Genomic DNA, 20,623 nt, shown 5'->3' on the forward strand with positions numbered 1-20,623 from the left:
CATCCCCAAGCCAACGGTCAGGCTGAAGTTGCAAACCGATCCTTGTTGAAAATCATCAAGACTCGACTTGAGGGGGGCTAAGGGAATATGGCTAGATGAACTACCAGGTGTTCTATGGGCGTACAGGATGATTGTGAGAACCCCTATGGGGGAAACTCCTTTCAAGCTAGCCTATGGAAGCGAAGCAGTCATACCTGTAGAAGTACATATGGCTAATCACAGGGTGATGATGTATCAAGATAAGGATAATGAGGAGCAACTCCGTTTGAACCTTGATCTAGTAGACGAGGTAAGGGCAGATGCAGAGCACAGGGCAGCAAAGTACAAGAACCTCATGGCTAGGCAATATGATGCAATGGTGAAGCCAAGGCGTTTCAACATAGGAGATCTCATCCTGAGAAAGGTCTCTTTGGCAACCAAAAACCCAACTTATGGGAAATTGAGACCTAATTGGGAAGGACCCTATAGAGTTATCAACTGTAAAAGGCAAGAATCCTACTACTTGGAGGCCCTGGACGGGAGAAAATTGAAGCATCCTTGGAATGTGGAGCACCTAAGGAGGTACTATCAATTAAGTGAGCTTGGACGAGTATTACTATGGACGAGCTTGGAGCTTGTTTGTCTACTTACGTTCTACTTATGTTTGATGCTGTTTGTGTTTTATACTGCTACTTTATTTATTTATGTTGTGGTTATTGATGTCGTGATTATGGACGAAGTTATGGAGTTTGCACTTATTAAATAAAAAAGGCATTAGCATGCATGTGCCTTATCTGTAAACGATATTTATGTTAAGTACAGAATGTTGTGTGAATTTCAAATCTCCATGCTATTTTCATTCAAGCCAACCCACAAGGGGGCTAAAAGATTCAAGACAAATAAATTCTCTGGACGCAGAGATGTAACATCTATAAGTTTTCCTGAGTAAAACAAGGAAAAAACTTAGGCATACTCGTCCAAGTCATGGACGAGGGAAAGCCTTATAAAGCATTTTTGTCCAATTTAAAGACGAGAATCAAAAGCCAACTGAAACAATCCAATCCTTGGATGAGTGAAAAGGTAGGCAAAAGAAACTAGATAGTATGTAAAATCAACTTGCAAATCTTAGGACGAATAAAGCTGAATGAAAATACTACCTGCAAAGACGAGTTACATTAACAAAAATAATATAAAATATATATATATATATATATATATTTCGCCATGGACGAGCCAAAGCTGGAGTTGGTATAGATAATAGCATTCGTCCACACAAAGAGAAAATAAACTTTCATTCATTAACTAAAGGGTGGACATCCTACGACCAAAAACCCTTGTTAAGTCAAAACGAACTAAAATGATTGTTTAAAACCCCATCCTAAAACCATGGATGAGGCAAATGTACTTTAGTTACATAAAAAGGTCCCAAAACAAAGGACCAAACAAAAACCAAATCAAAGGAAAAGAAATACAAGGATTGCTTTAAGTGTAAAAAGTCTCATCTTTAAGAAGAGGGGGCATTAGCATTGGGGTCGTCTTGGGGTGGCTGAGTACTGGCATCGTCTTCCACATTGACGTCCTCGAAGCTAGTTTGAAGAAGAGAGCTGGTTGCAACAACAAGGTTAAGCTTAATAGAGCTAAAGTCCACTTCTGGGAAGTTTTCCATAGCATCCACTCTGAAGTCCTCAAAACCTGCTGCATAATTGGCATCCAGAAGATCAGTGTATTGCTTAGACGCCTTAAATTCAGTCACTGCATCCTCTTTAGCCTTGGACAAAAGAACACTCAGCTCATCGTACTTCTTCTGTAAATGATCAAGACGAGTGTCTTTCTCTGCTACATCAGTCTTCAACTCCTCAATCAAATTTTGGAGCTCTGTTGTTTCCTCCTTAGCCTGAGCAGCCACCCCAGCCCATTTCTTGGATTCCTCCTTCACCTTGTAAATCCTCATCTCCAGCAAGACTCTCGTCTTGTCCAATCCTGTAGCCTGCCTAGACGTTGCTATAAATTTTGACATAGACTAAAAAAAAAAAAAGGTGAAATGAAGGTTAAATGACAATATATATATATATATATATATATTGGCAAAGACAAGGAAAAATAGATAATTACTTACCTTGAAAAGATCATGAACACTAGAATGTTCAAAATCCTTCAAAGACATGTCATAGCAAACATTTATGTCCTCGTCTAAAACAGCCTTCTGAAAACACTCCCAAGCCAGGTCTTCATTTTCAATGATATTTGAAGGGACCTGTTGAGAAGGCTGGGATGTGGCAGGCACAGCCATCTTGGACGGAGGAATCTTGGACGGAGTAGTCTTAATTGGAGTGGACGAGTCCACATCGTAAATTCTGACAAGCTGTTGAGACGAGGAAATGTTGGGCTTAATTATTTGGAACGACCCATGCTTGGCCTTTTTGCCTCGATGGTTAGGGAGATTTCCCAAATCAAGACTTTTGGACAAGGATCTCTTTTTGTCCCCAGCCAATGGACGAACTTGAGGCTGGGACTCAGGACGATCTTCTTCATTTACAATCTCTTTTCCCTTATTTTCTTTCATGGTTGACACTCCTAAAGGTGAAGAACAATGACAATAAGTGAGAAATAAGTTGATCAGAAAATAAGTAAAGTGTTCAAAACGACATTAGGTAGAAACTTACTTCTTCTAACTATGACTTCGTGAGCAATGGCCTCGTCTGAGGGTTCAGGGCCGAGTCCCCACTTGGCAAGACGTCGTAGGGTGACTAAAGAATGAAAATCCCTATCGGCAAAAAGACGAGCTCTATGGATGCGATCATGGTGAAATTTGCTTAAAGACGGACGTTTAACACCTATTAAACAAATGACAAACAAAAGTTAGAAACAAATAAAAAATAAGTTGAAAGAAAGAAAGATGAAAAAGGGGAGGGACGTACTTTCAGGACGCAGGTTCCTTAAGTCCCCAGAGTAAGGAGCAAAAGGGTCCCTGCCAACGTCCACAGGATTCCCTGCCCAAAAACCAGAGACAAAGATAAACTCTGTCTTCCAATTTCTGTCAAATGAGGCCAGAGACTTGATTAGTCTACAATCCTTACCCCTGGTTGTGAATTGGTAAAATCCAAGGGATTGATTTGTCTCTAAAGGTTTGTAGCAAAAAAGGAACTCGTCCACAATAAGGGGACGGTCCCTCCCAAATACTTCATTCCACAAAACTTGCATCGAGATAACTAGTCTCCATGCATTAGGGTTAAACTGACATATACCTAAACCTAACCTAACCAATAACTCTCTGGCAAATGCATTCAAGGGTAACCTAAAACCCCCCAAGAAATAAGCCTCATAGACGCCCACCCCAAAACGGGGATTGCAACACCACTCTCCACGGACGGGCAACCTAGGGTTAAGCTCGTCCGAGATTTGGTACCATGCCCTAAGATTGTTTAGCCTTTGCTCATTCGTTTTAGAATGAACACCTACAGCACAACTATAAACTGTCTCTTCTTCGTCCAAAGGACTAGACGGAGGCACATTGGACGAAGTGCCAGCCTTGGAACCAGAGGCTTTCCTAATTTGCTCTTGGATAACTTCTAAAAGAAGCCCGGGCACACCAGAGGTATACCCTTCGTCCGTAGAGCTCTCCCCACTACTATGACTACTATTACTTAAACTACCATTGCTGGTTGTGTCATAATACTCATCTATAGCTTTCTCTGTACTATCGCTAGACGAGGAAATAATAGTTTGAGACATTTTTTGGAAACTAAATACCTAAAGACGAGAAAGAAGAGAGTACCTAGCTCTAGACGAGAGAGGACTATGGACGCGGAGGAACTTCTAGATGAGGGCTTTAGACAAAGAAAGATTTCAGAAATGTAAAGGGTAGGGGAGGAATTCCACTATTTATACACATCTGACCTGGGTATTCGAAATGGCACAACCAACCAGGATGCGACACGAGGCCTACCCCTCGAAAAAATAAATTGACGAGAGTGGATGTCAGTGAAATCATGACACATGGCACGTACAGTTTTAGACATTAAGTGTGCAAATCCTTTAGACGATCCATATGAACAAAGGGGCAACTGATGGTGTTACAAAAAAGCACCAACTCCTGAACTCGTCCATATGGCTCGTCCAATGAAAGACCGACTAGGGGGAACCAAGCACATGAGGTGATCGTCCCAAGTGTCCTTGATGACCTCGTTCGTCTTTGGACAGACGAGGTCCCATGAAAAGCCTATCCATCCTTAGAATTGTTTGGACGGACGAGCTCTACACGAAATTAAGAAAAAATGAACGCACGAGGAAAAGTCATCCTTAATAGCCTCGTCTGTCCTTAATAAAGGATGGACGAGTTCATTAGGTTGAACATGTTGGACTATGGACGACTTTGATCTCCACCAAGTGTAAGGGACGAGTTGACCTACTATGTGCCAAGTTCTCCATTAACCATTACGGAACACAAGTCCAAATAAGGTAACTTCCATGGCGGTTATGGAAGTTACCTCTGAATCCTCCAGACTCCTCGACAATAGGAACGGTTATTTAACAGATAACCGTTCCGCGTATGCTATATAAGCATTGATCGATGAGAAGGTAAGGGACACTTAGAGACTTTTCTCAGAAATTACTTCCTTTTTACTAGGAATTGCAAATCCACTGACTTTATCATCGGAGGACTTTTGGCCGGTCCCCTCTGACTTAGTATTTGTTTTCAGGATCAAGCCCGAAGATCATCAGCACCCGAGACTTTCAACCTATTGATTTCCAAGGAATCATCAATTAATAATAGGAAAAAGTTTATATGCAAACTAGTTTACATAAAGATTTCCTCCAACCCACTTTGTGGCTATTAAACAAACTATCTAATATCTATGTGTACCAATATCACATGACCTTTAAAGAGTCATGTAACTTGCTTAAATAATACACATGTATTGACTTATAAATCATCACGTAATGAGTTGAAGAAAAATTCTCTCAAATTAATTTGGAGGAAAACTTTGTGCATAATAACAACATGGGGTTTCGTACTAACCAAAAGAAGCTTTTGCAAATTGTATGTATCTGCTGTAGCAAATTCCAGGGACTAATTCATGTAGTTGAATGAGAATAAATATGTTATATAGCTGCCATGCAAATGCTAGTGACAAACATAGGATACCCTATGCCCTGCAACCAATGAAATAATTAATTACAATAGAGATATTGGACACACACACACACACAAAATTCACAATTGTTGAAGTGACAAATGGTTATTAGTAGTAGGTAAAAAAAATGGAACAGGTTCCCCTCCTGTTTATAACTCTCCCGTTTTCTCCCATTTTAATTTAGATGACTGACACGTAGCACAAATAAAATCTAAGGGTTAAAAAACGTTCACCTCATATTAAGCTTTTTCTCACTTTTTTTCTCTTTGTTGCCGCTTTCTCTATCCAAGATCATCGTCCTCAACATCTCTTGCTCGCTCTCTCATTTTCCAAACCTCTTATTATCAAAAAGAGAGTTTTCAGAGATCATCATCCTCAACACTTGGTGGACTTCTGGACAGTGGTAATTTGGACTGAAGCAAGGTTCACTTCCTTTCCTCAAAAAATAGAACATGAATTTTATATTTTATCTCATCAATTTTCGATGTCTTAAGCTCCCATTGTTATGACTTCTCATTTTCCCAGAAAATAAAAAAGAGCAATTAGCCTATGATAGTGTTTGTAATGAAGTAAAAAATTGTTAACAGACAAATCCAATATGCCTCTTTCTCCAACCAACATCATTACTAACACCTACCTCTAACTTATGAGACTCTAACTTACAATCTCAACACAGTTTCTCTCTTTGTATCACTGCGCCACAACAATATCAAATTAGCAATGGCCTAACCCCAGCTCATACCAAATTCGCTACCCATCAAAAGTCCCACTCCAAAAATACATATCACCTCTGATCTAATTTTCTACAACCACTGGCTGAAAAAAAAAAAAAAAAAAATGTTAGGTTCTAAGACTTTAGGATCTAAATGTATTAGAACTTCAATGTGTATTGTTGGCAAACCATGATCAAAACATTTAGTCTAGTTTTAGGCTGCTCAAAGTGTGGTTATGTGTAAAGTTGGAATTGAGTAATTGTAAGAAATTACTATTCAATTTCCACTAGGCTTGATCGATCGAAAATTAGACTCGATCGATCGAAGATCATGCAGATTGTTTTTCTGCAAAATTCTCCAACTCAACCCAAGCCCATATGACGTGTAGGGTTTTATGTTTTGCTTCAAGTATAAAAGTAAAAACCCTTGCCACTTTTTAGAGGTTGTTGATATGTTGTATGTATGAATCTCTTGTGAGATCTAGAGGTGTTTACCTTCATACACACTTAGAGTTATCAAGATCAAGACTGATGTTAAGAGCTTGGTGATCTCTTCGATTGCTGTTTCAAGAGCTTAAAGAAAAACACAAGTAGGAGAACTTATGGTTGTTGTGGATCAAAGAAAGAAGTAATCCGTGGACTCGGAGCTGTCACGTGGTCAAGTTTTCTACTCGAGGTAGCAATAGGATGTTAGTGGTCTAAGTCGCTATTGTAAAACTTCAATTCTTTCATAGTGGATCTGTTTTACCTTGAGGATAGCTAGGTTAAATCCTCCTTAGGTTTTTTACCGGTTTGGTTTTCCTAGGTTATCATATCGTTGTGTTCTTTATTTTCCGCATTGTTTACATGATATGATTTACTTGTGTTAACCTAGATTTGAATAATTTACCTAAGTAATCACTTGGCTAAATAACTAGGTTAAACAACTTGTGTTTTAAAGGGTCTAAAAACGTTCAAAAAAAAAAAAAAAAAGTCACCTGTAAGAGCCATTAATCACACACAGTACCCAAACCATATTCATTCAATCAGTATTTGCAAATGCCAAAGAAACCAACTCATACCCATCTAACTAGCTGAAGGATCTCCCTATTTAGTTTCGCACAGCCACCAAACTGAGTCTTGATGCTCTCAGCCATTAATCTCACCACCGCTTCAGTCCAAACTGCCACCATCCACCAAAGGATGAAGGCGATGTTGCTGATCGGCAAAAGAGGTAGATAAGAGAGAGTAAAAAAAAAAAAAAAACAAAAAAACAAAGAGAGAGAGAAAACTTAATATGTCATGGATGTTTTTTAACCCTTGGATTTTATGTGTGCTACGTGTCAGTCATCTAAATTAAAATGGGAGAAAACGGGAGAGTTATAAACGGGAGGGGAGCCTATCCCAAAAAAAATTGATGTCAATAATAGACACAATAACTGAGAATGAATAAAAATTTCTCCACTTAATTATTGTGTTATACCATTACTCAAACTCATGAAGTTAAGTCAAACGACAGGACTTTCCTTCAAGCTGCTACATTTGGAGCTTATTGCAAGCAACAATTGGATGGTTTCTTTGTAGCCAAAATTGAGAGCAACCCTATTAGCATTTAGCAATAGCATGGACCATAGCAAATTGAATAGAAGTTACAGTTTTAAAGAATAAATTTGGTTCAACAAATGCAAATAAGAACAATAAACTTTAAAGTTTTCTGTTACTTGGTATGAACTCCATAAGATTTTCCTAAATTAAATCGATGTGGATGTGAACTTGTGTCCATGATTGAACATCTTTTGGGCAAGGTGTTATTTTTAATTCAACGAGAGAATAGAGACAAAGAGAGGCGACAAAATATCATGTTACTGAAATAATTATTCAATAGTTCTAAAGTGATGTTCTTTCTTCCCATTTAAGGACAAAAGTTAGATTCAATCACATATATAATTTTTATAAATATATATATATATATATATATTATTTATGTTCTATTAATCATATAAATAAATTTATTTCAAACTTTTAAATTTTATTGTATACAATAATACTAAGCATGCTCTCAAAACTCTTACTATTATGAAATTTGAAAAATGTTATGGTAGGCCTTCTTAACCCAAATATTTTGGAGAGATCAATTCCGGGAACGCTTCAAATAATATTATATTCTATTAATTAAATTCACACAGATACTACTTAAGAAAAAGTTAACGGATACTCTAAGAGAAGAGAAATTATTAGGTCTACCAGGAAGACAACTGACGTGGTTCTCCCTAACCTCCCAACTAATAAAATGTTATTATTTATGCAAATGTGACATCATCTAGTTATTTTTATTTTTTATTTTTTTATTCATTGTTCTAATTAGGAAGTTCACACATACATTTGCATAGATGGCATCATCTCATTGGTCAGGGAGGACCACATCAACAGCCCTTATGGTGTAAATAATAATTTCTTCTAAGGGTATTGGTTTATGAGTTATTTTAGAAACATTTTATGAAAAAATAATAAAGCAAATATTTTTTTACAACTTTTAATATTTTCCTTAAAAGTTGTGTCAAAATTTTCTTACAATAATTTATTACTAATAATTTTCCTAAAGGCACCCATTAACATGACTCAAAACTTATTATTATTCTGATAAATGTTTATAAATGAGTGCAATATATATATATATATATATATATATATATATATATTTTTTTTTTGAGAAACCAGACCCAAATTAGGGCTGGGCTTTTATTAGACTTTAAAAATAAAATCAAGAAATGTCGTCTAAGACCAAAATGGCTACGTCCTGAGGGCAGTCTTCCAACCAAACTTGCAAGTCTAAACCTGACTTAGCATGTTTGGCCAAAGAATCAGCTACTCTGTTACAAGACCGATTAACATAGCAAAAATCAAAAGAAGAAAAAGTGGCAGCTTGAGCAAGGATGTCTCCAATAATATGGCCATACGAGGAGTGTTCTGTGGCACCAGCTGTGATGGCATTGATAACCACTGCTGCATCACCTTCGAAGGTCACCTCATGGAGTCCGATTTCAGCGGCAAACTGCACAGCTCTTCTACAGGCTAGAGCTTTAGCTGTAGCAACTGAATGGGGGAGTGGAATACGCATCGCTAAGGCACCAATGACTGCACCGTTGACGTCATGAATGATAACTCCCAAACCAGCTGTGTCGTTGTGCTTGAACAGGGCTGCATCGAAATTGGCTTTGTATCTTGTCTGGGTCGGAACAGTCCACTTTGCTTGGATAGGAACTGGAATCGGAGCTGGACCGAGGTCTTCATCATGAGCTTCAAGGAAGTCACACAGGAGTCTGCCAGCCTCAGAAAAAATCTGGATCAATGGCCGAGCCGGGCGACCAAGACGAAGTGAATTTCTTCGAGTCCAAAGCATCCAGGCTGCAATGGAAAATATTTCCACTCTGTAGTCCTCTGTAACTTGCAAAAAACTTGAGAAAAGGTTAGTAAACTCCCCTGGATGGTGGGGAACCGAGAGGTGAGCCCAGATGAGCTCCTTCCACATATTGGCTACCTCTGTACAACCCCATACTACATGCAGGATATCTTCAGGGTGGGCATGACAGATGTGGCAACAATCAGAGGAGACTATTGGCGGCGAAACAGGTTGTCCAACGTCGGGAGGGAGTTGTTGCAAGCACGCCAAATAAAATGCTTCACTTTATTGGGGGTACGTAGCATCCAAACACCTCTCCAAAGCTGCCTCTGGGGGTGTTGATTTGAGCTACTAGGACTGCTGGCCGAAGCTTCGGTAGCCAACAGTCGATAAGCACTTCGGGTGGAGAACATACCCGAAGGAGTTTTTGACCAAATGAGACAGTCATGAGGCAATCTGGGACTAATGGGAATGCTTAAAATCTTCTTAACTTCATGGGGCAGAAACAATTGTTTGACCTCCTCATCTTTCCACCTCCCATTTACCTCGTCAATGAGAAGACTTACCTTTGCATCAGGAGGAATAGAAGGTAGGGGCGAAGTCACCGACTTATAGACTTGATCCGGGAGCCATTTGTCTTCCTTAATACACACCGACTTACCATCACCAATCCGCCACACCACACCCTTCCGTACCACATTCCGGGCACTTAATATACTCTTCCATGCATAAGACCCACTTGTCGAGTTTGAAGCTTCAAGAATGGAACAATTTGGAAAAAACCGGGCTTTAAAGACCCTATGGCACAATGAATCCGGATTTTTCAACATTCGCCATACTTGCTTGGCGAGTAAGGCCTCATTAAACTTCTCAATCTCCTTGAAACCCAACCCTCCAAAATCCTTACCTTGGCATAGGCATCCCCACTTAACCCAATGCACTTTTTTACTATCACCACTATAACCCCACCAAAACTTTCGGATCATAATCTCAATCTCCTTTATCAAACCTTTAGGCAACTTGAAACAGCTCATAGAATAAGTTGGAATAGCTTGGATCACCGACTTAATAAGCACCTCCCTGCCTACTTGTGAAAGCAATTTCTCCTTCCATCCCTGAATCTTTTTCCAGATTCGTTCCTTGATGTAAGCAAACCCCTGTTTCTTAGCTCTTCCCACAAATGCTGGCAACCCCAAATATTTTTCATACTGCCTAATAGCTGGAACTCCCAAAAGCTGTTGGATTTTGGTTTGAAGATCATGTTGAGTGTTGGAACTAAAGAAAATGTTTGTCTTATCTTTATTTATTTTTTGACCCGATCCCCTTTCATAGACAGATAAGATATCAAGGATAACCTGGCATTCTGATTCCTTTGCCCGACAAAAGAGTACACTGTCGTCTGCAAAGAACAAATGAGAGACATAGGGTCCATTCCTACATATTGAGACCCCCCTGAGAGACCCATCAGCCTCAGCTTTGTGGAGCAAGCCCTGCAGCCCCATGGCACAAACCAGGAATAATAAGGGGAGAGTGGATCACCTTGCCGTAACCCCCTACTTGGTTTGATAACACTGCCTGGAACCCCATTAAGCAAAACTGAGTATGAAACAAACTTGATACAAGACATAATGGTAGCAAAAAATCTCCCGGAGAACCCTAAATGCAACATCGCCCTCTCCAAGAAACCCCACTCCACTCTATCATAAGCTTTGCTCATGTCAAGCTTTAGAGCCATGTACCCCGACTTCCCTTGGGTTCGACACTTTAAATAGTGGAGAGTCTCAAAAGCTACCAGCACATTATCAGTGATAAGCCTCCCCGAAAGAAAAGCACTCTGAGAATCAGACACTACATAGGTCAAAATCAATTTCAGACAATTAACCAACACCTTTGCAATGAGCTTGTAGACCACATTACAAAGGCTAATTGGTCTAAAATCTGAGACTTTCTTAGGATCTTTAATTTTAGGGATAAGAGTAATGAAAGTGGAGTTTAATGAATCTGGAACAAAACTTGAGTTTAAGGCATTCAGGACTACCTCAGTGACATCTTTACCAACAATATGCCAAAAAGATTTATAAAAAATAGGAGACATACCATCCGAGCCAGGGGCTGTAAGCGAAGCCATTTGGTGAAGTGCTCTTTGTACTTCTTCAGCAACGAAAGGTCTATCCAAGCTAGAATTCATCTCAGCTGTGACAGTGGGTGTTAATCCACACAAAATATCATCAAAACCAACCGGATTCGAAGTAGTGAACATGGCCTCAAAATAATTACTTGCCAAATGCTCCATTTGTTCCTCATCTTCAAGCCAATGACCAAGATCATCCTCTAAACCCAGAATGTAATTACGTTTACTACATTGGTTTGCCCTGCAGTGAAAATACCTAGTATTTCGGTCCCCCTCCTTGAGCCACTCAATATGGGATCGTTGTTTCCATATAGTTTCCTCCTTCACCTTAAGCATTTGAATATCATCATGAAGCTTCTCAATCATGGTCGGATTTGTACTGTATAAACCCGCTTCCTCTACAGAACTCAACTCCTTCATTTTCTTTGCCAAAGTAGTCCTTATATGCCCAAAGGTGACTCGATTCCAAGTCTGAAGGTTGTCTTGGCAGCTAGTAATCTTCCTCAACAGTTTTCTAACTGGATTAGAGTCCTCCAAACCAGCCCATGAATCTTTAATCACTTCCTCACATGTCTTGTCTTTTACCCACATCGCTTCAAAACGAAACGGCCTCCCTTTCCTGTAAAATCTTTTTTGTTCGGCATCGGAGATGAGGAGGATAGGTCTATGATCCGAGTGGAAACACTCCAAATGGTGGATGCGTGATGTTGGGAACCTTAAAAACCAATCCACTGTTGCTACCCCACGGTCAAGCCTAATCCAAACATTGTGATCCCCCGGTCTTCTATTACACCAAGTGAATGGAAAGCCATTGAACCCAAGGTCTTTAAACCCACAAAAATCCAAAGCATCCCGAAATCCTTGCATCTGCCTTTCCGGTCTAACCAACCACCCCTGCTTCTCTTCAAGTCTGAGAATCTCATTGAAATCCCCTACACAAATCCAAGGTAAATTTTGTCTTTGGCTTAAATCTCTAAGTAGATTCCAGGAATTTTCCCGGCTAGCAGTGTTAGGGTCTCCGTAGAAACCAGTGAACCGCCAGGCATCATTCATTCCTTGATCCACCACCCCATAAATGTGATTATCAGAAGAAGTAAGAACATCCAGCATAAAATCATCTTTCCACAAAAGAGCTAGCCCCCCGCCCTTATTATGGCAAGGAACAACAAAGAAATTAGGGTACTGCAATTTACGGCTAAGTCTCTCAATAACCTCCTTTTCAACTTTGGTCTCCATTAGGAAGACCATTTTGGGATCCTTTTTGCCAACCAAGTCAACAAGTTCGCCTTCTGTCTATGGGTTCCCAAGCCCACGACAGTTCCAGCTAAGGCAACTCATTGTAACTGGTGGTGCTGGATACCAGCCACCACCTGAGAATTTTCCTTCTTTCCACCACCCAACGCATCAACTCTTTTCTTCTTCTTCACTGCATGTTCAGAAGGCTCCAAATCTGGGCGCCTTTTTTCTTGGATCTCCATTACACTACCATTGTCTGATTCCCCTACCTCACGCAACAGTCTCGCCCATTTTTTTTTTTTTTTTTTTTTTGCGTTATTCAGAGGCTGTGTAACTGCTTGATTGGTGATGTCCGAGAAAGGAGCCTGCATTGCAGTAAAGGAAAACATGCCATGCTGCCCTTGGGAAAAGGCAGTACCTACTTCATTAATTTTATTGGAATTTTGCATGGGCATGTGGGAAGGCTGCGGGTCCCTCACCTCTTCTATTCCTTTATTCAAGTTTTCACTGCTCACATTATGGCCATTATGAAAATCACTCAGAGACTTAGCATGGTTAGAAAAAACAACACCTGTAGGTTCGGCCTCCATGGATATCACCTCAGTCACGTCCCTATCTGTTCCATCATACTTCCCATAACTAGAAACACTCCCCTCCCGATTGGACGAACTCGTGTGAGTTGGCTGGTTTTTTCCTATAGTCGGCCCCTTCTTCCAACTCTTAGCACCCTGTGAGGTTCCAGATACCACCACAATTGTTTTCCGAGATTGTCTCAATGGGTCGGCGCGAAGCCACTCCCATACTGTTGTTCATCCTTTTTTAAACTTCCCTTTCCCCTAAGCCACACTTCGAAGTCTCTTTCGCTGTGAGTAAGCCGTCCACACCAATAGCAAAAGTTAGGAAGCGGTTCAAATTTAAGTAGTGCCCAGCCAACATGTTCACCCTCAGACCACAATGTGTAGCACCGTGGAAGGGCCTTAGTGATGTCCATCTTAACCCGGATTTGCAATAACTCACTGCCTTCCCCATCATCTTCCGGGTCTGCTGCCTGAACTAGAGTCCCTATGTTGTTGCCCACCACTTCCCCTGTTGCCTGAGTAAGACACTTGTCTGGGACATTGTGGAGTTGCACCCAGAAGGTCACTGAATCAAAGTTTAAAGAAGGGGCAGATTCTGCATCCACTGCACGTCGCAGAACAACAATGCTCTTGTCATAGGACCATGGTTCGAACTCCAGGACTCTTTCTAAATCCATTGCATCATCAAATTCGAACAACAGAATGTTGCCCCCGATATCCTTGATTTTCATCTCCCCAATAGGTTTCCACAGTGGTTTAAAGGTCCAACCAACTGCTTCTGCATTGACCACTCTTTTCGTAAAAAATTTTGCCGCCAAACGAACAATAGCGACATCTTTCTTCCTGGGTACATCAGCACCCTGCTTCTCTTCTTCTGTCAGTGAAAACCGAGCCCAAAGGTCTTCTATATTCGCCATCTCACTATCAGGGAAAAAAAGCAACACCACACCGTACCAGTAAAACCAATGAACCACCACACCGTACCAGAAAAACCAGAGAACAAAACCAGCCGTCCTACCAGACTCACGGCCTGAAGGGAACAGAGCAACCTCCACAGTGGGAGGGCGGAATTCTACACACGGCACCGAGCAACTTTGCTTGAGAAACCCTAACGAGAAACCCTAGCAGAGCAGCCCTAACGGTGTGAGAGCAATATATGTTGTTGATAAGTAAGCAATATATGTATTTCATGCCCAACTATATATGAAATCTCATGGAACACGAAGTTCCCACAAATCCAAAACACCATTAACTAGTTAAAATTAAGGACCCCTTTGATTCTTAAGACTTTACAGTAAGCATGCATATAGACATGGATGTAGCTATTTACGGACTTGGGTACCGGTAATGCCCACCTAATTTTAAAAAAAAATATTTTATATATATATATATATATATATATATATATATATTGATTCAATAAGATACATTTCCCCCAAACAATATTATCAATCTTTTTAAGCTTGGTTCATTTATTATTTAAATAAATTCAGCAAGATGTTTAATTAACTTATTTCCTCCTTGCACAACAATAAAATTGTTATTAACATTTCTTAATATATAAAAAAATTCATAATTTTTTCATAATTCATGTTTACATGTATTTACTTAAGTCGTAATTAAGATAATGTTGGTCATGATAGTGTTTTTTTTTTTTTTTCTTCCATTTATAACTCTATAAATGTATCTCAACTTGTTGGCACCTCATGATGTGCTTATGACATTCAGGGTTCAAACCCGCCTCCCCTTCTCACGTTGTAATTATCGAATTATCTAAAAGAAAAAAAAAATCAACAACTTTATATTTGTGATGATATGCATAAAATTTAAAATTTTTTTATGGTAATTAGATTATATATATAATTTTTTTTTTTTTTTTTTGATAATTTGATAGTTAAAACACACCATATGAATAAATTTTTACTATGAACTAGATAATTTATATATATGACCAAATTTATTAGTTAAAATCCAAAGACTTTATCTATCTTATCATTCAGTTTGAGATTAATGAAGTTCACTTTATATTATATTATAGACATAAGTGAAGATTTAATTTTTTAAGCTTCTTCCCAAACATATTATCATATTTTTAAAAACTGAACTGAATTGGTAGGTCTAATCGAGAACCGAGCTCCTAAGACCGGTAAAAATCATAATCCAGGAGCAAAAATGGTTCTCTGACTGTATCAACTTTTAAAACCATACATATTATTATTATCATACTATCTTATAACCCATGAATATGCATGAGTGTATTTAAAAATATACACATTTTTTATATCATGGAAATATACATAATTGATCAAATTATTAGACAAAATGACAATTTTATTTTATAACTTAAATTGATGAAATTTAGTAACTAAAAGTAGATACAGTTAAACATCATATATTCATGAAGGGTGATTCCTTTTCAAGCATGGATTGACAAACCATACACATGCACATGCATGACCTTAGAGCTTGACTCTCAGTTAAATTCACACTGCATGTCACTCATTTCACAACTCATCCTCTTCTCTTGGATTTATGAACAATATGACTTTATTAGTTGAGCAAAATGGGCTATAAATCATTGGAAAACGATATAGCTTACCATCCAAGTGTGGCAAATGCAATAGGAAGCGAAAGAGCTTGCCATCCTGAGCAACTTAAATGAAACGTTGTAAAATAGGTGTTGCCATTCCTGGACTCAGTGATTGGAAGCCAAGCTTTCTGTGGATTGTGCTCGTAACCTTTTGAGGAATCACCACCTATAATGGTTATCATTTGCATTACCTCTGCTCCAGTATATAGGTATTTGAAGGTGAAGTCGCGAGTGGCATGACTTGTCAACTATTTAATCCTACCATTTCTCCCATGGCTACCTTCCTCTGCTCTAAGTTCAAAAGCTATATTTAAAATATTCGGAGAATGATAGCACTGTAGCAAATATTAAGCTAGCGATTGCTGGTATATATATAATTATTAATGGCTACTGGTTCTCGTGGAGAACTTGTACAGTTGTACACTCGCTCATTCTGCCTGTCTCAAATAAATCTATTGCCTAGTTTTAAGAGAGATAAACCTTAAATATCTGTAACCCATATAATTGTTCTTCAATAACTTAGATCGAAAGTTAAAAAGAGTTTACTTTCAAATTTTAAACCCATAAATCAGAATTTAAGAAGTGTCGTGTACAAAACATCTTTACAACAAATTTTAAATAGTAACTTATTATCAGTTATTATTGATATTACTCTTTTGTCCACTGATAATGGTAAATAACAACTTATCTTGTTATGAAAATATTATAAACATAATATTTCTCAAAGCTTTTTTTAATCTTTTAATCTTTTATCTTTTTGACATTTCTTAGTTTTGTAAATTTTCTCTTTAAGTAGATTTGCAAGGGATTTAGATCCTATATAAACATTGCTCTATTTTGTTTTATCTATAATAAAGTTTAGTGCAATCTAGAAAGCCCACGCATCGCATGTATGAAGATCATTATAGCGTTGTATTGTGACACGTTACTTGACCATTTTTATCTTTTAATATTTTATCTTTTTGACATCTCTTAGTTTTGTAAATTTTCTCTTTAAGTAGATTTGCAAGGGATCTAGATCCTATATAAACATTGCTCCATTTTGTTTTATCTATAATAAAGTTTAGTGGAATATAGAAAGCCCTCGCATCGCATGCATGAAGATCATTATGGCGTTGTATTGTGACACGTTACCAGACCATTATAATCTTTTCCCCACTTTTAAGTTTTAACCGTGACAAAGACCATACAAGATTCATGCCGAGTATGATTAAAATTGACTTCATACGTTAGTTTATATTGTTGCTTTCTTTCTTGAAAGAAAATCATTCATTCAAATTTAATTAAATCATGGTGTATCATCACAGCTAAGATCCCCTTTACTTTCTGATCTTTCGGTCAAATACGTCCAGATTCAAATTTTCATTAACCTATTGTAACTACCGTATTATCATTAAAAAAAAAAGGAAAGAAAGTAAAGAAGAATGGAATTATATGAAAAAATTATGTCTTCTACCAAGATTTTTGAGCCTCTTACATTTTCTGCATAAAAGCATTAGTAACAGATTACCTAAAATAAGGTAGGGGATGAATATGAATAAGAGTAACCAAAACAAAAGAATACCAATAAACCCTACTGCATTAGCTTACTATTTCCCTCCCAAGATGGGTTTTAGCCACAGTTGCTTTCTATTTTTAGGGAGAATTTTTCATTTCGTAAACTTTTGTTTTTTAATCTTGTGACTTAGTAACTGTGATAAAACAAAGTGGGTATTTTGAAAAGTGAGAAGAATAAAAAGAAATTAATGAAAAAAATAATATTTAAATGAAGCCACGTGGTTCCATGATAAACATGTGTAGCTCTGGGCTTCGAGCTGCGGACTTTAGGCCGCGTTTATGCCATAGGAAACGCGGCTAAAAGCCTATAGCCGCGTTTTTTGGGTCTAAAGCTGCGTTTTTCAAACGCAGCTTTAGGCCAGTTTTTTTGTAGCATGAGGCTGCCCTTACAACCTGTCCTTGTCCATTTATACTTTGTTTATTTTTGGGCTTCTCGTAATTGAGTTGAGAATCGTACAAATTTATTTATTTTATTTTTTTTAAACGAGAGTCTTGGGTCCCACGATACTATTTACATATTTAAAAATTATTTCGTTACAGTATTTTCAGTAATAAGCGGTATCCAAACAGATCCTTAATTTAAATGGTCTCTTAGATGATTTGATAAAACTCTTTGACTCTCTGTTTATTAATACAGAGTAAGAAATTTTTAGCTTGATCCATTTGGTGTGGAAACTAGAAACTAATTATTTCCATTATGCTTTTAATTTACAAATTGCTATTTCACTTAGTTGTAAGTCTTACTCATATCAAGTTTTAACACAATGTATCTGTTTTTTGCTTTTCTTTTTTTGTTTTATGTGATGCATTATTTTAAAAACTACTAGGATGTTATGAGTCTTATTAGTGGACATTCAATTATTTTTTATGAGGGTTCTGTCTATGTCCTTGCGTTAGCATGATGTGGTATAATTTATTTATTTTTAAGTACGTGGCCAGTATTAATGATGCATATTTGCGTACAAGGCGAGGGCATTTTGGTTTATAATGATTATATTTATACAATATATAAGTCATCACTATGTTAAAATATCCTAAGATTAAAACACATTCAAGTATAGTATCATATGTAATAATATACTAAAAGTTTGGATTTTAGATGCCGTAATTTAGTCACATTATGGCTTAATTTTATCATTATATGAGATATATGCATCATGCAGCTTACTTAAGTGCCTTAAAATCATTACTCTAAAAAAATATATTAAAAGATCAAAAAATATTTTGTTTTAGAAGGAAGAGAAACTCTGCTACCAAAGTTCTAAAAGTTTAGAAAACTGTTGAAATTGTGATGGAATAAAAAATAATAATAAAATAATTTTTTTTTTTAAAAACTTGGAATTAAAAGTTTAAGTTGTAAGAAATTTTATTATTATTGAAATCATTTATCATAATTTTTAATTTTGATAAAATATGGTCTTACATAATATGCTTTGACCATGTAACTTAAAAAGAACTTGTGTATTTATGTATAAACTTGGAGTTCATACATTGGTTTTTAGACTTAGGATCTATTTCGATACCGTTTATTGTTAAAAACTAAAAACATTATAGCAAAATAATTTTTAAATGTGTGAATAGTACCGTTGGACCCAGTTTTAAAGAAAAATTTGCTAAAATCTGTATTTACGAGTCTCATGAATAGTGCATAAGACCCACACAAAAAAACACAGATGCGCAAATCCCCTGTTTTCAGTGCAATCCAAATATACACTTAATTGATGATATATGACCCTTGATTACGATGTTAATTAAACAACTCAAGAGAGAGGCACGCTTCATCGAAACTGAGATTTTTGTTATATAGATAACTTGTCATAACCAGTGCAATGTACTAGAAATTTTAGAAATTTTATATTTTTTTCTATATTTTATTTTTTGACTTAGCATAAAACTTAATAATTATGGTAATTATTATTAATGGGCATTTATTATGATTTTTTTTCCTATATAGAACTATATATTTTAATAATTATGGTAAACCACACGCCCTTAGTGCGATGGTCACTCCACAAGTATAAGTGCATGTGGGGTGTGGGGGTTAAGGGCCGGGGTTCAAGTCTCCAAGAGAGAGTTTCACACATATATACACTTAGATTAGGCTAGAGTAGAAATTCTATCTTGTATAAAAATATTAAATAATTATGGTAATTATTTGGTGATATTTTAATGAAGGATTTAAATATATAATAGAATTTAAAATCAAATAAAACTATAATAGAATAATGAAGTATAAATTATAAAGCCTCAAAAGCTTATGTGATAAAATATAACGAAATCAACCAAGAGTAGTCAAATGTCTTTAGTTCTAAGCACACATACACAATACATATCTACAATTCTACATAAGAACCCTAACCTGTTCGTTAGGCAATAAAGCACTTTCAGAATTGAAACCTTCAAGTTGATTACTAAGCTCACAATCGCACTAGATAATTAGAAATGACAATTTTTTCCCGTTCTGCCCCATGCGGGCTTTCCTTGCCCCAAAAAGGTGTTGGGGTGGGGATGGGTCAAGATTTTTCCCCTGCACCTAGGGGTGGGACTGGGATGCATTTAGGCTTTTTAGCCCCCACCCCCCTCCCCCATCTCCGCCCCGTCCCACTTTATTATTGCTAAACACTTAAGTTGTATTACTAAATATTTAAATGCATGAATATTAAAACTTTTTTTGTTTTATAGTGATATTGTCTTGTTAAAAATATAATTCAATCCTAGCTAAAAATTAATTTGATTTAATGTCAATGGTAGCTCTATGAATTTTTTTTAGGATGGTCATTAAGAAGTTTAAATTATACAAAATCTAATAAAGTGATAAATTGAATATTTGCTACAACTACAAGTCGAGTCACAAAGGAGAGCAAAATTGTTACAACTGCAAAGCCAAAAAATATAACTTTAGTCACCATCAAAGAGAATTCACAACCACAATATTTTCTTGGTACGATTTTTTAAGAAAAAATGAAATTAGAGGTTATTTTTATTGAATGGGTTGAACGAGCTACAAATTTTATCCTTTTGTTTAATAATAGATTTTTTGTTGAATAATTTGTTCACTTGTTGTTTGGTTTTGTCTTGTTATTGTTTGGTTTATGTTTGTTGTTATTTGGGTTAATATTTATTGTTGTTATTTAAACTTTTTTTAAAAATAAAATAAAAAGGAATTAAGGATTATGTTTGAGGGGCAGAATTAATTTTGGAGTAATACTATATTCACAACATTTTTACAATTAATTTTATGCAAAAAGCTATTATTGGTGGGTAAAAAAATAATATCAGTATTAGGCTCATATAAGAATAAGTAACAGCTTACCACATTGGATTTG

General features: G+C 37.0%; 1 pseudogene; it reads right to left on the minus strand.

Moving 5' to 3' along the window:
- Positions 1-15,928, minus strand: part of LOC126705247 (lysine histidine transporter-like 8) — a 29,918-nt pseudogene extending 13,990 nt beyond the window's left edge.
- Positions 15,929-20,623: the final 4,695 nt, after the last annotated feature.

Source organism: Quercus robur, chromosome 11, assembly GCF_932294415.1.
Source record: "Quercus robur chromosome 11, dhQueRobu3.1, whole genome shotgun sequence".
NCBI lineage: Eukaryota > Viridiplantae > Streptophyta > Magnoliopsida > Fagales > Fagaceae > Quercus > Quercus robur.